At 43.7% G+C, this 20486-nt stretch overlaps 1 protein-coding gene across 4 annotated transcripts in view; it reads right to left on the bottom strand.

Moving 5' to 3' along the window:
* TLN2 (talin 2) overlaps positions 1-10396 on the bottom strand; it is a 419612-nt gene extending 409216 nt beyond the window's left edge. For 3 of the 4 annotated variants that reach the window (XM_058541740.1, XM_058541736.1, XM_058541742.1), the window contains exon 1: positions 10306-10396. The gene's annotated coding sequence lies outside the window, so the exon portion shown is untranslated. Of the gene's footprint in view, positions 1-8824; positions 8930-10305 lie in introns of those variants that run through there. The other variant, XM_058541737.1, reaches the window with a different exon arrangement.
* Positions 10397-20486: the final 10090 nt, after the last annotated feature.

The raw sequence follows: 20486 nt of genomic DNA, 5'->3' as shown, positions 1-20486 counted from the left end.
AGACACGGCTTTTCTACCTCAACATATTCTCTTCCTTAGCATGAATCTGGGAAAGATTTCTTTTTCCTTAACCAAGGCTAACCTCTGTAACCAGTAAGTTTTCTTCATCAATTACTCATTAAAAATTTTTTGGTTGTTGGGACCAGCCCAGTGGCATAGTTAAGTTCGTGTGCTCTGCTTCAGCGGCCTGGGGTTCGTGAGTTCGGATTCTGGGTGCGGACATATGCAGGGCTCATCAAGGCTTGCTATGGCAGCATCCCTCATACAAAACAGAGGAAGATTGGCACAGATGTTAGCTCAGGGCCAATCTTCCTCACACACACACAAAAACATTTTTGGTTGAGTACCTACTGTGTGCCGCGCATTGTTTCTAGACACTAGGGGACACAGTGCCAGAGACGGCTTCTCTCATGGAGCTTACATTCTAGTGCCACGAGACAGACAATAAATGAATCACATACGTAATACCAGGGAATGATAAATGATATGAAAACAAAAGAGGAAGATGTTTGAGAGCAGGGACTAAGGGATGCCAGGGAGACTGCAGGAGGTGACATGGGAGCAGACTCCTAAATGAAGTGAAGTGTAAGAGAGCACCTCAAACCTTCAGGAGTCAGGGTGAGAAGATCCAGCAGGAGAGGTGGAGTTGGAGTGGCCAGGGAGTCGAAGGAGAACCAGGTGAGGATCGTGGCATGGAAGCCAGGTGAAGAAAGGGTCCCGAAGAGAGAGGGATCAGCAGCTAAGTGCTGCTGAGAGGCTGCAAGAGATGGCAACTAAGGGTTGGCCCCGAACATCACCAGTACCTGAAGAAGTATGGTTTTGGCTAAGAGGTGCAGCAGAAGCCCAATTGGAGTGGGTTCAAGACAGAATCAGAGGGGAAGAAATGGAACAGAATATATGACAATTCTCCTGGAAACATTTACTATAAGGGAGGGGAGAGGATGGGAGAACAGCTGACTGGGATCTAAGGTCAAGAGTGTGTCGTTGCTGCTGCTTTTTCCCTCAAGATGAGAGATCCTACAATATTTCTCTCATGGGGATTATCCATCAAGGGAAAACTGAGGATGCAGAAAAGAAAGCAGATACACGCATGAGTGAAAGCCTTGAATGCCAACAGAGAACAGGCTCCAATGCACACATGGTTACCATGCTGTGTGGTTCAGTGTAGGGAGGCTAGTAGAATTAGCATGGGAAGATGACGAAACTAGTTTCTGATTGTTTCCTTTTTCTCAGTGAAATAAGCCAGATCATCAGCTGAGAGTGGGATGGGGACAGAAACACAGTGGACTCAGCAGTGCCAAGAGTCCCTCTTGAGGTTTGTGGTCATAAATCAAAAGCAAGACAATGCAGATGGCTGCGTGTTTTCTCCAGCCAGGTTCATCAGCCGGGGGGGCAGGACCAGGGTGAGCAGAGGGTGGGGTTTTCCCAACAAAGTAAGACGAAGGGAGAAAGGGTCAAGGGAGTTGAAGGGGTAGGCAAGCACCTGAGCTGGGGGTGGGGGGATGATGAGAACAAGAGAGAGAGATGATGGACAATGAAAAAAGTAGAAGGGTCACCAGGTCAGAGGCCCTCCTAGGGTGAAGGCTACATGGAATTGGGTACTAAAGGGAATAAGATGAAAGAAAAAAGACAAGGGTCAGCCTGGAATGCTTGTCAAGACTTTGGCGGAGGTGCAGTTACTGGTAATACAGACTACAACTGGGTTTTTCAAATGATGGGTTGCAAGTTTTGTGGATTAGTAAAATCAATTTAGTGGGTCATTACCGGTATTTTTTTAAAGAAAAAGAATAAAAAGTATGAGAGTACATTATACCTAATAAAGGTAAATACCATTCTGTGAAGCTTGATTCAAGTGTGTGTGTACTGGATCATCACATACGATGTATTTCTCCCATAGATTGGGGTTAAAATAAACTTCCAGGACACTAGGACAAGGATTCTCAATCTTAGCACTGCTGGCATTTTACACCACAGAATTCTTTGTTGTGGGGGTTCTCCCGTGCAATGTAGAGTGTTTAGCACCATCTCTGACCTCTAGTCACTAAATACCAGTAGCATCCTTTCCTTCTCTCAAGTTGTGACAAAAATGTCTCTAGACATTGCCAAATATCCTCTGGGTGGCAAAACTGCTGAGAACCAGTGGTCCAGAGATAACCATGAGAGGGATGGCTAAACTAGGATAGAGGAAGATAACCGAAAGAGAGTTGGTCAAGGGATTGAGTTGGGTGAACCAATCGATATAGATGTTCAAGTCACCAAAAGTATTGATGAGAGGAAGGACTGTGGCCCAGATGAACAAAATCTTCCAAGAATGAGGCAAAGTGACCCAGAGGACTGCACATGAGTGTTCTCTACCCCGGCTACACATTAGAATTACCTGGAGCACTTGCCCACCAATCTCAGGCCCCACCCAAAGCAACTAAATCAAAATCTCCAGGATATTCCAATGTGCAGCCAGGGTAGAGAATCCTATAGAAGAGACCCATCCTACAAGGCCCAGCTTAAGTATGACTTCCTTTATGAAAATTTCTCTCCCATTTTGTTTTTTTCATATACCGCACTACCAATTTTGTTTTGCTTATAACTTACATGTGAAATCATTAGAAAAGAATAAAAAGCACAAAATTTAAATGTTTATCTGCTAAAGAATTTTAGATTAGGGGACCCACCAGTGAGGAGAGGAGCCTTTCAGGGAAACTTCTTCTTGAGCTTCGAGTCATCCAAGCCTCTCAAGGATGTCCAGACAAGTGATGGTCCCCGAGGGCAACCAAGCACTTCATATGTTACTGATATGCATCGTTAGAAATGTGTCCCTTTGGCGACACTGTAATAAACATATGTTGAAATTACAGTCATGTGTCACTTGACAGGGATACGTTCTGAGAAATGCGTCGTTAGGCGATTTCGTCGTTGTGTGAACACCATAGAATGTAACACCTAGGTGGTATAGCCTACTACACACCTAGGCTATATGGTACTAATCTTATGGGACCACCATCATATGTGCAGCCTGTTGTTGACCAAAATACCATTAAGTGGTGCATGACTGTAATGGCCATTGCACTTAATTTCCTCCAAAAAAAAATGCACCATTGATCAGATTACAACACAATTTAAGAAACATTTAGGGGCCAGCCCAGTGGCATAGTGATTAAGTTCACGCGCTCCACTTCGGCAGCCCAGGGTTCACTGGTTTGGATCCCGGGCACAGACTTACGCACCGCTCATCCCTACGCACCGCTCATCAAGCCATGCTGTGGCAATGTCCCATATACAAAATAGAGGAAGATGTTAGCTCAGGGCTAATCTTCCTCAGCAAAAGAAAAAGAAAGAAACATTTATCATCTGGTCACCATTTTCTTCACAATACCCTTCACATGTAGCCAACTTTTTATTAACAGAAATCAATGACATTAAATCTTAAATATGTATATATGTATGATGAAAAACAAAAAAACAGGAACCAGAGAATCTCTAACAGTCCTCTCCGCTTTCCCATGAGAATCCATTATAGAATATTTAAAACTATATCCGTGAACTCTGACTTTAACTGTTGATTAAACACAAACATCCATCTATAAAACATCACTAAATCCCCAAACACATACAAAAGAAACAGACAACAGTTAAGTAATATAACCCAAATGTTTATTTTTCCCAGGTTGGTGAAATTGATAAAACTGAGTTAACTTGCCTTCTTGGCTTTCTAACTTTCATCCATGACAGGAGAGAGCACTGGCTGGACAAGAACACACTCTGCAAAACAGAGGAAGCTGCTACTCTACACCACTGGTTCTCAAAGTTCGGTCCCGTGACCAACAAGATCAGCATTATATAGGAACTCGTTAAAAATGCAAATTATCAGACCCCACCCAAGACTTACAGAATCTGAAACTCTGGCCCAACTCTGGGTTTTAACAAGCCCTCCAGGTGATTCTGATGCATTCTAGTTTGGGAACCAGTGCTCAAATCTAAACCATGGTTTTCAAATTGTGTGACAGAGCCCTGGCCTCCAGTGGTTTGAGATTCTGAGTTTCCCACCAGGATTCACAGCGTCACGTGGTACGTACTTTTTAAAATGTGGATGGAGGTTCCACCGCTTTTGAAAGTCTGGTTTTAGCAGTAACTACCAAGAACTCATAAATTCTGCCAAGTTTCAAAAATCACATTAAGGGGGCCTGGCCCAGTGGCATAGCAGTTAAGTTCGCATGCTCCACTTCGGCAGCCCGGGGTTCACAGGTTCAGATCCTGGGCACGGACCTACGCACCGCTTGTCAAGCCATGCTGTGGCAGCATCCCATATAAAGCAGAGGAAGATGGGCACAGATGTTAGCCCAGGGCTAATATTCCTCAGCAAAAAGAGGAGGATTAGCAACAGATGTTAGCTCAGGGCTAATCTTCCTCTCTCTCACACACTCACACACACACACACACACAAGCAAAAAAAAAAAAAATCACATTAAGAGGCAGGATTGAAAATGGTACAGGTGGAGCAATCAGCTAAACCAGGGATAGTATGGAAGGGGACCTAGCTTCAAACACCAGCACAGCCACTAAACAGCACCTCTCTGGGCCTCAGATAGGAAAACCAGCTTTGAGGAGATGCTGCTGCTATCTAGGAAGACTCTTCAGCTGGCCAGAGAATCCCCTTCAAGGACCGATCCCATCCCTCAGAATGGGATCAGAGAAAGTCAAGGAAAAGGAGTGCTTGCTAAGAGCTTTCACAACCTCCTATTTTCACTACTCTCCCGGGGTATCGAGGTAAACAGCTTTTCCTGAAGTCATCCTTCACACTGAAGGAATTTACTAAAAGTTGGGAAATCTCAGGATTTTAGAAGATAATTAACTGAAAGTTTCCAAAGAGATAAGAGATTGCTGCAGAAGGCATCAGAGAAAACAGGCAAGATATTGCCCAGCTTTCGTTAACAAAACGGTTCCAGACGAGATTCCTATTCATTAACCAAATACCATTTTGAAGTGTTTTCATACAGAAAAGCCCAAGTGCTTGAGCAAGTAAACCATTCAAGGTGTATGCCGAGCAAGTTAATCACCGCATCCTTTTAAATTGCCAATTTTAAACAATTTAAGTTTTATGTGTCCTTCCACATCTTTCTCCAAGGTCATACAAATAGAGCTTCTTTTTTAAATCAGAAATAGGATCACACTGCGTATGATACTCTGGATATCATGGACATGCCTCACAAAACAATCCACAGTATGGCTGTACCCTATTTTATTCATCCTACTGGTGGACATTCATGTTGCTTCTAGTTTATTTACTGTAATAATCCTGCAATAAACATCCTCACAGATCCTTACATACTGAGGTTTTTATTTCTGTAAGACAGGACTCCAAATATGGGATTGCTGGGTTACATGGCATACACGTTCCAAATTTTCATGGAAACTGTCTGCTTTCCCAAAAGGTTGCAGCAATTCATATTCCCAAGAGTCTGATAATTGCCCCCCACATATCTCACAGGGGATGTTATCAACCTTTAAATGTGAAGCAACTGGATGGACAGAAAACTAATATCTCTGTTTTGTTTTTTTGTGTGTGTGAGGAGATCAGCCCTGTGCTAACATCTGCCAATCCTCCTCTTTTTTTTGCTGAGGAAGACTGGCTCTGGGCTAACATCCATGCCCATCTTCCTCCACTTTATATGGGACGTCGCCACAGCATGGCTTGCCAAGCAGTGCGTCGGTGCGCACCCGGGATCCGAACCGGCGAACCCCGGGCCACCGCAGCGGAGCGCCAGCACTTAACCGCTTGCACCACCGGGCCGGCCCTTTGTTTTTTAATTTGCATTTCCCCGACCATTATGGAGGTTGAGACTTCTTTCACATTTATTGACCATTTGCATCTCTTCTTTGGGGAATTGCCTGTTCACATCCTTTGCTCATCTTTCTACTGTGTTGTCCTTCAAGTACTATTTAATCACACTTTCATCTCCCCCCGACAATCAACTAGATACATAAAGTACAAAAAAAATCACCCTCTAGGAACTCAGCATGTGGGATGAGGGCAGGGGATGCCTTCTTAGCATGAAGTACATGGTAAGCCCTCGAAAACAATTGCTGAATAAGTGATAGCAGACTTAGAGAATTTTATTTAAGATTGCAGCTAGAAGAGTAAAAAGGAAATATAAATATTCATTACTTGTTCTACATATTCAGAACAGCATCACTTTGGCTGAAATTAAATTGTCGGTTAAGGGAAAAACAAAACCGTGGTCCTGGCACTGACTCTGACAATCCACGGTGAAATGGGTGGCAAATGAGCCCAGTCTTAATTCATAGCTCTGGGTGACACATAAATAAAGGCTCTCATAATCAAAGCATTTTGTACACAGCCTTGTCATTCATATGGCACCTGCCACTGAGCCACAGGTTGTTACGATGGTTAAGGAACAGGGGAAGCCCACCTTAAGCATTTTCTTTCTCTTTTCTTTTTTTGTCTCCACCCACTCCGAGATTTTTTTGCCTTTCAAAATCTCCTGCTTATTGGGGAGGGGGGTGTGGGAAGGGCCTGCAGGGGGAGTTTGACAGAGTTCAGATTCCTTAACTCTTTTAACTTTAGGCAAAACATCTGGTGATACCCACCATTTATCCTCATTCTTTGTAATAGTTTTGTTTGGCTTATGTGTTAACTAGTCTTCTTATTAAATATAAAAATAATAGGATTAAAAAGTTCTGGGGAAAGTGCTGTAATTAAAAAGGCACCAGCTGGGTATGTTAAGCTGTAATTCTAGCCCTGCTTATTAAGTTTTCCTTCTTGTCCTTAAAATTTTTCGTACCCAATAAAAATAACTGAATTATTTAACTCTTTTTTAGTACTTCCTGTATTGGACAAACACCACCCAATCTCCAAGAAAACATCATGACTCAAGAGTTCTGGAGCAATAATGTCACAGATCACAAGTTTAAGACACTGTCCCCAGAGTCTGGGCATGCCACACACACACCACAACACACATACCACACGGCCTGGCAAATTGACAGGCAACTCTGCAACACACATAGGCGTTTTCTAACCTTTTGAAGTTACAAAATCTTCTTAATAGGAAAAAAATGCAGGGACTTTGATCAAGCCATGAAGTTATAATAAGAATCAGGCAAAAGGCCACAAAGCACAATTTATAACACTTTGTTAAGAGAGGCATAAAAAATAGATAAATATTAGGGTAGTAAACTTGGGAATGAAGATTGAAGGGTTTGCAATAAAACTTTTCTCTTTTAATTTTTTATTTCAGCTTTCTTGAGAAAACTTCCCTTTTTAAATTTTTATTATATTATGTTTAGCACAGGCAGAAAAATATTTGACATAAATGCAGTTATAAAGCATAATACTAAAATGAATAAATATATCCTTAGATATATAGTTTTTTTTTCCTGAGCATAGCTGGTAAAAAATTAGATTGTTCACCACCTGTAACCCATCCTTAACTGCTCTTGGGAACTAATGATTTGCTGGGAGTGAGTGGGAGAATCAGTATAATTGTGAGATATAAAAGAAAAACTGGACTAGAAAATAACACACACACAGCCCTCTCTAAAATTTGATTTCATTTAAAAATATTCTAGGGAACAGTGTTTACAAAACCCTGAACAAGTGGGTTTAGCAGTAGGTGAATTCAAGACACCCATATAAGCCTATGCCTGTAAAGAATATCCCCAGTAACTCATTCAACAGAGTCAAGTTCAAAAAATCCACTTTCCCTTAGGAGGCAGAAGCATAAGGGAATATAACCTGATAACCTGAGTGGGTACAAAGGCAGAGAGAAACCAGTGACTTCTCCAATCTGAGGAGCCCCGTGTTTCTGTGATTCATGGTATCACCTCTAAGACTGGAAACTTTACAAAACGGATGGAGGCTTTCTGCAACTGATTTGATTTTCTCCTAAATTAGTTATGCTAATTTTAGATAAATCTATCTTGGGCTCTGGGTGTTTTCCACAATTCTAGGGCTCAATGAAAAAAATAGCACTCACACAGATATTCCTTCTCTCTCAAGGCCACTTGTCTAGTCACATCCACCAGCCCTCCTCGGTTTTTGCATAGATATCCTAAATCAGCAATTAAGGAAGATAAAATCTTGGAAACTCAATGGCTGACATTCACACTGGGGGCACTTAATGAACCAGACATCAGAAAGAGCAGCCTAATCCCTGACATCACAGGACACATCTCCAAGATGAAAGCCTTCCCTCCTCCCCCGCCCTCTCTGTGATCCCTTGAAGCTTCTCCAATGATGAAGCCCCAACGTGCTGACATGACCTCAATACTTATGGCATCATTTCAATAAAACGCCAAGGAGAAAGGGTGGCACGTTCCTGCCAGCTGATTGTAGGTCAGCAAACACGCCCTACCCCTGCCCCTTCACAAAGCAGAGATCCCAGTCTATTTCAAAAGTAAAGATTCCCCACCGCCCCACTCCTGAGAAGTCGCCACCTCCAAGCTCTGGAGAAAGGATGACAGCGCGCAACCTGACGAGTGCCACAACTCAGCACACCCAGGTACTATTAGAAGCCAAAGTAAGTGGTACTTACAGCACCAGAGTGCTTGCTTTACGTATATTTTGGGGTCCATTTCTCAGAACATCGTCCCTACCCTCCCGTCTTTAATCGTGTCTTGGACAACGCCAACATTTCAGCTCATTCCCCTCTCATCTTCAGGAATATCCAGAGGTTAGTTTTCACCACGAGACACAGGGATTCTGAATCAACTCCCTTTCCCCAAGTCATCTCGGCTCTTCACCGGCAGCAAAAATCCAAGTTCCTCCACGCGTCACCTGAACCCCCAACTTCTTTAAACACCCCCTTACCTCGCCTCAACGAGCTGGCACTCGGCGAGAGCCGACCACGCAGCCGCCGGCGCTGCTGCTACCGCCGCCGCAGCCACGGAGGCGACAGGAGGCTCCGACTGGTCTTCGGCCCCCGGGGCGACCGACAGCCAGGCCCTCGGCCCTGATCCGCTACCCCGGGCGCCTCCTCGCCGCAGGGAGTGAGCTCCCGCGCCTTGCGGGGCGTCCAGGCGAACCCTGGCGCCGGGAAAACGCTCTGCACCGGCGCCCGGCCGGGGGACGCCGCCAAGCGAACCGCTCCGGCGGAGCGCCCGGGCAGCCGTGGCGGCGGGGAGAGGGGCGTGTTCCTTGCGCCTCCCAGCCGGAACGCCGCGTCTCGGCAGGACAGGGGAAAGGGGTGAGCCGAGCGCGCAGTCCCTGACGGCGGCTCTCGGCCCTCAACCCCGGCGGGGCCGCCCTGCCGACGCGCTGCAGCCCGCGCGCCCTTGCGGGGACAGCCGCCGTGCGCGCCCTGCGCGGCCGCCTCCGCGCCGGCCTCGACGCGCAAACTTTCTCGGGGAAAACCGCTCCTGCCTCTCCTGCGGGGGCGCCGCGCTATCCCCGGGGCGCAGAAACTGTTCGCCCCCTCCCCTCCGCAGCCAAGACCCACTGAAAATATGGCGCCCCTCGAACGTCGTTCCTCAGTCCCCTCAGGGAATCCCGAAATGCCAGTCTCCAGGACCCCCGGCTCCCAGTGGGCGCGAAATTGCAGCTCGTGGGGCCGAGGAAGGAGAGGGCGCCGCTCGTCTAGCGCGAGGCCAGCGGCACTGAACCCAAATCCTGCTCTCGCTCTCGGCCGGGCGCTGCCCCCATCCCTGAGCGGCCGCTGTTTGCTGGGGGCGAGATTGCCAAGTAAAGGGAGTCGTGGAATCGGCAGGTCTGAGAGTCCGGGACTGGGGAAGGAGCTCCACACCGGCGGGCTGTCTTTGCCCGGAGCCTCGGCCGGCGACTTGTTTGCAAAGTGGCGCTGGAGTCGGGGCGGCCAGTGCTGGAATGAAGCCGCTCCGCCCGCGCCAACTCTCCTGGCGCGGGGGGCCCGGCCGGGGCCGAGGGGACACTCCATGCAGGCGGGACCGCTTTTCAAAGCCCAGTTACCGGAAACCCAGCGGGTGCCCCGGAGGGGACCGGCTGCTCACGGCCAGGAATCCGCTCTCGGGCGCCGGCTGCGAGGCTGTTTGCAAACCGCTGCGCCCGGGTCGAGTCCAGTGAAAGATACATATGCAATAGACAGGTGCATTAATTTTATTTTATTTTTTTTTTCCTGCAAAAAGCCTTCCTAGAACATCAAATCTGGGAGCGTTGCGGGGTTTTTTCCTGCATTGGCATCACTCACGAGATGCAAAAGGAAGGAAAAAACCACCCACATTTTCCTTCTGTAGATGGGAGGGAAAAGACACGAGAAATTCATGCAACGTGCATGCAGCTGGAGAAAGAGGACAACCCGAGTGAGCCGTGCGTCTTACCGGGGGATGCATTTACTGTCTCATTGCAGAGCGCCTGCCTCGGAGTGCAGCCGGCGTCCCCCTGCGCGCCGGGCGACCGCTCCGCTCCCGCAGCCGCCTCAGCCGCTGCCGCCGCCGCTGGCTCCGAGCGCGGAACAAGAGCCGAGGGCGAGCGCGAGCGCACGGCCCGCGAGCGCTGGGAGGGCAGGAAGCGCGTCATCACTCGGGGACGGCGCGGCCCCGCGCGGCTCCGGTCCGGTAGCGGCGCGGCGCGGCACCCGGGCTGGGCCAACACAGGCGTCAGCCGGCCCCTCCTGGGTCTGTGCCCCGCGGCTCGGTGCTGAAGGGGTCCGCGAGGGAAGGCGACACGCCGGCCGAGCTGTTGCGGAGAGAGGGGGGCGCAACCCCGGCTGCCTAGAATTGGGGTTCTGCAATGTAAGGGAGATGGGAGGGTGGGACACGGCGTCTCGTGGAAGCGAACGCAGAACGCTCCCCCCGGACCGCCAGCCAGGCCCTGGAGGAAGCGAGGTGTGGTTTCGATGAGTGGACCGTGGCGGGGGGTGGGGTCCTGCTGCGGCGCCGTCGGCGGGAACCCGCGGCAGCCTGTCCCTCTCTGCACGCGTTGCACACGCAGGCACCGAAACTCTGCTGGTCAGAGGTCACTTGGGGATTTAGAGAACAGCTTTAGGAATAGGGGGACGTACTCTATTAAGAAAAAAATGTTTTCCTGCCTACTACGCCTTTAAAGTCAATTATATACCTCTTACATTTACAGTCATTAGGAAATGTAGGATGATGTGAGACAATGTGACGGTTATTAAGGAGGTGAGGAGACAAATCACAAAACGCTGTGTACCATATGATCCCAATCTTAAAAACTATGATGTATAGAGAGAAGCAGAAAAGACTGAACAGATAAACCCCAAGATGTTAACTAGGTCTCGGTGATTGGTGGAATTGTGGGTGACTTCTTTTTCTGCTTCTAATTTCTGATTTTTTTGTAGGGGACACATTACTTTTGTAATTTCAAAAAAAAAATTTTTTTTTAAGAAAAGATCTGAAATTTTTTTCCATCCCAATACAAAATGACCAGGATAGACCCCTTTTTCCAAGAAATAGGTAGCAAATCTCTTCAATTACGCATAATTGAAACTACTGCAACCTTTTAGTGTTTCCAGAGCATGCAACTGCTGTCGTTATAAACTGGATAGTGAGTTGATTATGTAAATTGAAACTGGAAGGATATCACTGGAACATTGGATAAGGCTGGACACTGTAAGAACAATAGCATGTCCTTGTCCGAGTTGATGAACTTGATTTTATTATGACCACAGAGATGTTTATAACCTTAGAGTACAGCTTTCTGACTTATTGCGGAGAATAAACTTTATAAATCAAAAAGCACAGTCAGAGGGGCCGGCCTGGTGGCAGAGCGGTTAAGTGCGCGCGCTCCGCTGCGGCGGCCCGGGGTTCGCAGGCCTGGAACCCCAGGCGTGTACTGACACACGGCTAGCTAAGCCATGCTGTGGCGGCGTCCCATATAAAGTAGAGGAAGACAGGCACGGATGTTAGCCCAGGGCCAGTCTTCCTCAAGAAAAAAGGGGAGGATTGGCATCGGATGTTAGCTCAGGGCTAGTACTCCTTGCAAAAAAAAAAAAAAAACAAGCACAGTCAGAGAACCAATTAATTGGCAACTTGAGAAAGTCCTAAAAGTTGCAGGGCACACACTGTTTCTAATTGCACAGGAAAAATGTTTCTGTTCACATCTTTTTAAACGTTCACCACTCTAACAGAGTAACTGGTGGTGGCAGCGAGCCACCTCAGGGATGGTTGAAAAGTAAATGTTTATTGATTTCTGTGAGAGATTGGTAATAAGCTCGTTAAATTAATGCCACCTAAATTGTCTCTTGGTTTACTGACAAAGAGCAACCATATTTTCATAGCTCAAATGCCAGGTTTATGTAAGAAACCCATCAAGATGAAGAGAAAAATTGATTGCAACAGTCATTTTTCCCTTCCACTTAATCCTGGGTTCACAGGGCCCAACGGCTCCCCATCAAGCGTCTCAAACTCAGGTTTTTTCCCCCAACTTGGATTTCAAGATTTTCTGTCACTTAATTCACCCTTCTCAAAGTATCCCCATGCTCTTCCACTGCCTGCCAATGAGATGCCGTTTAATATTAGAAGGTGAGCTCTATGAGAGCAAGGATCTTGTCTGCGTCTCTGTGCCTAAAAGAGGGCCTGGCATATAGTGGATACACAATAAAGACTTGTTTCATGGAAGTAGCTATTTGTTCATTGTCTGCTTGGCTAGTTCCTGAGAGATTTGAAAAGTTGTCTCTCCTATTATCCTGGGATGCTAACATCTTCTAGAGTTATACCCTTGATTTAGTCCAGTAATTTTACTCTTTTCAAAATAGCAGCCAAGTCCTAAGGCATTCAGAGCAATGAGGTACAGGTGTTTGAATATCTGTACATTACTAATCCAATTAGCACTATTTTCTGGCTCTCTGAGATCAATCAAACCCCTTTCCCCAGTGAGAGAGAACACCAATCCTAGAATTCTTTGCTTTAGTCCTGGCTTCTAACCAACTGACTTTGGACACCACTTATTTTTATAGTGTCTCAGTTTACCTAACCTCTTATGACCTCAAAGCTATTTACTGTTTCTTGAGGAAAACCGGCTCTAACCGTTCTATTGCATAGCAGTATATTTTTCATCAGCTTCCCCAATAGAAGTAAAATTGATTTTTCCAATAACCTCTAGTAACTGCTCTGAAATTGAGACTCCTCCTCTAGACCTGAAAAGATGGTCATTTCTAAATTTAGAGTCAGCTATTAGGAGTCTCTCTCTTTGCTAGTCACAGCGATCATAGTTCATTGTAGACTAGCAAAAAATCTGAGTTAACAAGTTCACTTTCTTGGGCTTTGTCTCCACCCAGCAGAGGAAAACATGCTAGCAGTTTATCTTAGACTATCTAGGACCTGCAGTAAAACTCATTCCATTTAAGCAGTTTACCAAGCCTTCATATTGTTCTGATCGCTGCTAAGCAAATCATTAGGAACTGAAAAAATATTAATTTGTGTGAATAAAAGGTACAGCATTTGGGGAAGTAAATCAAAGAGATAGCTTCCAAGTCACTTATAAATACACCTGGAACTAAAACTCATTTTTTTCCACAAGCTAGAGCTGTAAATACCAAACCAGACGTTCCTTAGTGCTAAAGAGCCAGATGCTAAGCAATTGCTCCCCTCCCCCACCATTGCATTACTAGCCTTAACCTCCTGACTTCTGTCTGCACATGTATATACCTGAGCAAATCTAACTGTGTCCATATTGAAGAGCAAAAAGAAGTTCCACCAAATATTTTGTTGTGCTTTTGTTTATAAGATCATATTTTGTGCTATGTTAAGATATCTTCTGGGGCTTCCTTGATACAATAACCAACAATTCATGATATTTTTCCCCCTTTCAAAATTGTTTGTATCCACTCCCAGGAGCAAGATGGACTTGGGAACCACATTTTCTAAAAATTGCCTATTACTCAGAATCAGAAATGAAAACAAGGTACTTAGACTTCTATTCTCACTTGAGAATAAGTTTATAGAAATCTCTCCTTCTCTTTTCTAATTATAAATCCTAGGAAAGAATATTACCTAATAATTATAGAGGGAATATTATCTGAATTTCAATACAGCATATAGTTGATAAGTTACTTTCATTTTATTTGAAAGATAGATATTTGGCAATTTGCAAGAATTAATATATTTTAGTTTTTTAGCTATCTCTAAGCATGGGGCCTCACCTCGTTCCTGACTATTCAGAATGGAGTGATAGATGCAGATTTAAGTGTCTTTTTTTTAAAGAGGAAATTGCTCACATAGATTCAGGAAACAATGGTTATTGTTGTACCCAACACAGGATGTGCTTGAGATTAATTTTTCTTTTCCTATGGTATATAAAACACACTGTGGAAGGTTCCTTAAATGTCTCTGAAGAAACTTGCTGTCTAGAAGAATACCAATAATTATTATGCTAAATTGGATTTATCTTTAATCCAAATCAAATGGTTAATATAAACAGTATGTGAGGCATGATGTTTCTATTTTGGTTGCTCACTGATTTAAGACATGTTTGGGGTTGTGATACTGTGGTTAAAAACATTTTAAAATATTTTTATTGTGGACCATCAAAACTCTTATTATCTAACTTTTCAGTCTCTACTCATTTGGGATTTTTTAAAGTGTTATATATATAAACACGTTTTCATGAAATGTTCTATAATATCAAGGTATTTTGGAAAGACTTTTAAACCAAAAAAAAAAAACTTCGTTTTTTAATCTGTGATCATAGCACATTGCCGCTCTATCATTAACATATGTTGAACATGATTGGCTTCTTTGGCTCTGAAGGTGTATTTATTTATAGGTGCCACAAAACTCTTTTAAAACATTTTGTTTAGGCATCAGACCAACTTTAATTTAAAAATAATATATTTATTGTCATGTAGGAAATATCATTCTAAATCTACCTCAAATGGAATAGATTTGTTCTAAACAAGATGATTAGATCATGTGTAAGTAAATGTGGGTAGAAATTACTTATATATTTTTAATGTAATTTCAGAGAGGTAAGTGATGACTTTGGGTCTACATCAAAGACAAAATAAACAAAACCAGCACAATTGTTACTTGCCTGTTTCTTAAATCAATGTAACAAATATTTGTTGGGTTAGTGCCAGGACCCATTATAAGCAAAACACTCTCCCTCCCAGCTGTGCAGAATCCAACTGAATAAAATACAACCCTTGCCTTTCAGGAGGGTTGGAAAGATTAGAAAGGCCACACCAGATATTTAAATTGATTCTGTTGATAAGAGGTCTTTAAAGGTCTCCTTTAATCTAGTCACCTCCCTCAGAGTTACAAGCTTCAGAGGTTTAGAATGCACCAAAAAAGATGTTATTTCCTGACAAGACCAGTCCTAGGCACAGAGGAATAGCTGTAGTCCTTGTAGCCCTATGTTCTGCTGCCCAGAGCAGTCCAAAGCAGGTGTTTTAGGATATCAGCTTGGTGTCATCAAGTGCCCAGTTGAACCTTTAAGGTCGACAACAATGCAGGAGTTCTGATGGACTGGCTCATACAGGATTTGTCTCGCCATTTTGAATATACATTTACTTCCTGCCAGATCCATCTCCTGGAGCTCCATCAGATTATGACGTTTTGATTGTCCTCACTTTGCCTTAAAAGGTGATTCCATTGAGATTTGTCAGACTTTTGACATTATCATTTTATTCTATCTTTATTTTAATAAACTCAAACTTTTCAGCATTAGTCAGAACCACCTTTGCAAAGACTGTAAAGTTGGCATGACACAGAGTCATGTAAAAGATAAATAAGTTGGAAGGGAGCTGGAAAGAAGGAAAAAGAAGGAAATATCCATTCAGATGATTTGTAATGCATCAGCTCTTAACATTATTCTTTAAGTAGTTTCCCAGTGCAAGCTGAATAAGATCAAAACAAAACAAAAACCTCCAGCAGCAACTCAATTAGCTTAATTTTTTCTATCCACAGATAAAATAGAAATAAGGGGATAACATTTCATCTTTCCTAACACCAGAAAGATTATTTGCAAAAACACCATTTTGGTCTCCTATGAAATTAAAGGGTTTTTATCTTTTTTATAAACATATTCATATGTAGCTCAGAACCACAAGGCTGCTATTAAAATATAGGTCTCTTTACAATAATCAGTGGGATGAAGTGGTATTTGAATATCACTTAGCTCTCTAGTTGTTCTCCATCCCATTCTAACTTTTGTTCAGTGATCCTTTTTACTATAGTACCTAAGTACAGAGACCCCAACACATAAACTTTCTACATTCACTGGCTTCATTCATACTACTGACTGACGAATCTTTTCCTTCATTACCCATATCACTTGACACGGCTAAATAGATTTCTTAAAGAATCAGAAAGACAGTCAAAATAAAAGAATTGATTATTCTGAGGTTCCTTCTTTTTATGCTTAAAATAAAAAATAAAGCATTAATGAATTGGTGTTAAACCCTATCATTTTGACAATGACAAGTGTCTGCCTCATCTTTTTGTCCCCTAAAACCCAGCACCCATAGCAGCAGGCACTGAATATATATTTATTAAATAAATTTCTCTACTGTCATTGAGATAAATTAACTCTTTCAGCTGAATGTGGCCCACAAATGCCCAGTTTACAACCAACAGATGACTAGGGCATTGGGACCAAATTCATGAGGGCCAAGTGTGTAAAAACTAATTCCTCTCCTTTTGTGATGTCTGCATCCTCTCTTCAAAAAATTATTTGAATAGTCTCTCTTTCATCTCTGTCTCCCAGTCACTCAGCTCCTCTCTCCAGAGGCAATCATTTTTGCCAGTTTCTTGGCAAAATGGCACCCAGCTCCTCTCTCCAGAGGCAATCATTTTTGCCAGTTTGCCAGAAAATATCTTTCCAGGATATTCTATGTCTATACAAGGATAAACATATGTTCGCTTTTGTCCACAAATACTAGCATACTATTCTGCTACTTGCTTTCTTTGTTATTCTTTGTAGATAGAATTTTTTTTAATTTTAATATGCTGTTGTGAAAATTTTAAAACATAAAAGTAGAGAGAATTGTATAATGAGCCCCATATACTCCATCACCGAACTTCAACAATCTCAAGATATTACCACTTGCTTCATCTATCCTTTATTTGTATATGCATATTTTAAAGCAAATCTCAGACATCATGTCATTTCATCCCCACTCCCTAAATACATTCTACTCTCTAAATCATGCAGACATTTTCTTACATAAACACAATGCCATTATCACACCTAATAAGATTAATATTAATTCCTTGGTATCACCCAGTGCCCAGTCTATACTCAGATTTCCCTAATTGTCTTTAAAATGACAAACATTAGATTTGTTTTCTGTGTTTCTTAAGTCTCTTTTCACCTAGACATCTAGAGTGGCCCATCCTTATTTTTCCTATGGCAGTGAATTGAAGAAAACTGCTCAACTGTCCTATGGAATGTTCCACACCCTGGATCTGTTACTCCTTTGTGGCATTGTTTAACTTGGTCCTCTATCCTCCAATTTCTTGTAAACTGGAAGCTGTTTCTATCAACTTCGTTAGGTTCGGGTTTAACTTTGGGACAAGCATAGCTCATAGCTGGTACCGTGTGTCTCACACTGCATCACATCAGGGGCGCATAATGTCAGGTTGTCCACACTTCAGTGAAGCTGAGATTGACCAGCGGGTTCAGGAGGCGCCAGCCTGGTCCTGACTTTGTAAAGTTCCTATAAGCCTTTTATCAAGGGGGTTCACCATTGATTGTTGCCTGAATTTATGATTCATAATGGCTGCAAAATGGGGGTATTCTAGTTCTAAAACTAGTGTGTAAAAGAATATACTTGGTGACAAGCACCTTCTTTCCCTGAAAAGGTTCACAAGATGTTAGAATTCATTGAATTGGAATATTTACAAAAAAGTTCATGGAAATACTTCATAAGAATTAGCACTAAGAAGGCTCCAAGTCCCTCTAAATTCCATTCGAAAGAAAATTGAAAACTTGTGGTTTCAAAGCTTTGTTTGTTTATTTTTTAAGTTTTAAACAGTCTAGGTCCATTTAGGAGCAGCTGATATTGTCACTTGGGCAAGGAGGGTGTTCTACACTTATATAACATTACAAATATAATCTATTGGGAATTTTTCCCATTTACATAATAGAGCCCATCATATCTATATGAGGAAATATTCTCAGAGTATTCTGAAATTAATTATAGATTTATTCCCTTTATAGAATGCTAGAAAGATGAAAAAAAAAAATCCTCTCTGGGGAGGAAATCTCCAGGGAGATGAATATTCCCAGAATTGAAGATAAGGCCAAGCAGAGAACAACTGTGTGGCTGGGAGGCCAGAGAGAGGGAGGCTTTCTAAACATTGGGCATTTCTCTAAAATGAGGTGTGTCTCTCATTCAAACCTAGACTTGCTGAGCTGCTCATTCAAATGCCTGGGCCCTGCTCCAAGAGATCCAGATTTAGAAAGTCTCTTCCTTCAAAAGCATCCCAGGTGAGAATGATACAGTTGGTCCAGAGACCACATTTGGGAAAACCCCATCATAAATGCTTTCTGAGTCTCACACCTGTGCCTGTTGAACAATACCTAGTAGAGCTGATGCATTATAACACTGTTTGTCCCTGAAGTGTTGCCTTAAGAGTTGTAGTCCATTACGCTACACTGTAAAGATGTGTGCATTTCTCCACACTCCTCATGCAAGTCAAAGAGAGCACCCTCTTGGCAGTGAGCATCAGTGCACCATGCAGCAGGGCTGGTCCATGCCAAACAGCACTCTCCCTGCTGTTGAATAGAGTGTGTCCTGCAATGACTGCTTTATTCTCCACTGTGCCGGCCTTGCTGCCATTCTTTTTGTGTTCTGGAGAAGTTTTGACCCCTAGTAGCTGACAAAATGTGCCAGTGATAGCACAAGACCCATCATGGAGGAGTAAAGGCAGAGCCAATGTGGGCGTGAGAATGCATGCTGTCCAGGGGCTCAAGGGCCTCCTGGGAAGTGGCTGAGAAAATGGAGGGTAAAGAGCAGTGGGAAATTACAGACTGGTGGAGGGAGACTTTCTGGAGGATGAAGGGTATTGAGAGGTATAGCAACAGGATGGATGCTCAACAAGAAACTAGAGGGGCGGCCCGAGATTTCAGAGGAGATCAGAAGAGAAGTGAGGAGCGCCCACCAGTGCACGAGGTTGGGAACATCTATCTCCACAGGGACCGTGATAACAGCTTCATTCAGCGCTGAGTTAGTGAGACAACTTCATCCAAGTTCACCTCCGTTTCTCCACCCAACAGCCTACTCCTGTATTGGTCTTGGGGCTGCAGAATGAACCATTTATGATGGAAAAAGCTCCAAAGTGTCGAAGGTGTGTATGTGTGTGTGCCTATCCATGCTACCTTCATGATCTCTGCAGAAACCAGGTACCAGGCAGAAACACGGAAGGGGCTTGGAATAGCAGTGTCCCCTAGAGTGGGCTAGGGTGACCAAACTTGTGACTAAGCCAGGGAGGAGGGCTGGAGAGAAAAACTGTCCAGGATGGAATATTTTTGTTTGTTTCCAGGGTGTATTGAGGAACTCAGAAGAACCACTAGAATGACTCAATAGCAAAAAACTGGGAGAGTGTTCTGACTCAGAAGAGTTAAGGGGCAGATGAAATGTTGAAGCAAGAGATGCAGGGACCTGAGATCAGGAAGAAGCCAAGCTCCAATCTACTTGAGTGAGCTAGAATGGAACGTGATATGTAATGGGTGGGATGCTTGGGTTTCCTTGACATATGTATGCTTCCAGAAACAAAGTAAGACAAAGCAGATAGAGAGATGTTTTAATTAATTAAAACTCTTCAATATTAAGAAATTCCTAGCAAACAGTGCTGGGTCATTCAATTAGATGTATTTCTAGTATCCAGCATTGCGTTAGGCACGTGGACAGTTCTCAATAAAATTCCTGAATGAATAAAAAAATGATGTTTGGAGTTCAAGCCAAATGATGTGTTATGCCAAATGAAATAATGACTGGAACTCTTTGTACCACAGACGTCTCTAGTACCATCCCACCACCGATGTTTCCTCCGTGTTTTTAATCATAGCACTTATACTTGACTCACATGCACATATCTGTCTTGTCCACAAGATCAAGCTTCCTGATGGCTTGGTTCCCGGGGGGTCATGTCTCACTCAACTTCAAGTCCTCAGTTTTTACAATAGTACTTAGTACAAAGTAGGTGCTGAGCAAATATCTGTTGCAGGAATGACTAAAGGAATGAACAACTAGTAACTTATCAAAGGACTCAGATCTTTAGTATTGACTCAGTTCCGTGTCATCTAAGCTGCCTTTTTTGTCCCTCCCACAATGCACCCCACATGTTTGAAGAAGTAACTTATACAGATGGGGAAAAAATGAACTGGAAGGTTCTAGAAGGAAAGGAGACCCTTAACAGGCCATGCTGTAGTTTGGAAGACAGTGAGCCCTACTGTAGACTACAGTTATGGTTTACCAAATAACCCTGACAGAAGCTGGATGTCACCAGTGTGGTCTGCTGTTGACTCTGGTGGTTTCTTACGCATATGTTCTTTGGTGTTTTTTGGGAACAGACTCAGAAACCATTTCTCATTT

This window comes from Diceros bicornis, chromosome 5 (assembly GCF_020826845.1).
Source record: "Diceros bicornis minor isolate mBicDic1 chromosome 5, mDicBic1.mat.cur, whole genome shotgun sequence".
Classification (NCBI taxonomy): Eukaryota; Metazoa; Chordata; class Mammalia; order Perissodactyla; family Rhinocerotidae; genus Diceros; species Diceros bicornis.
This window is presented reverse-complemented; position numbering and strand designations above follow the sequence as displayed.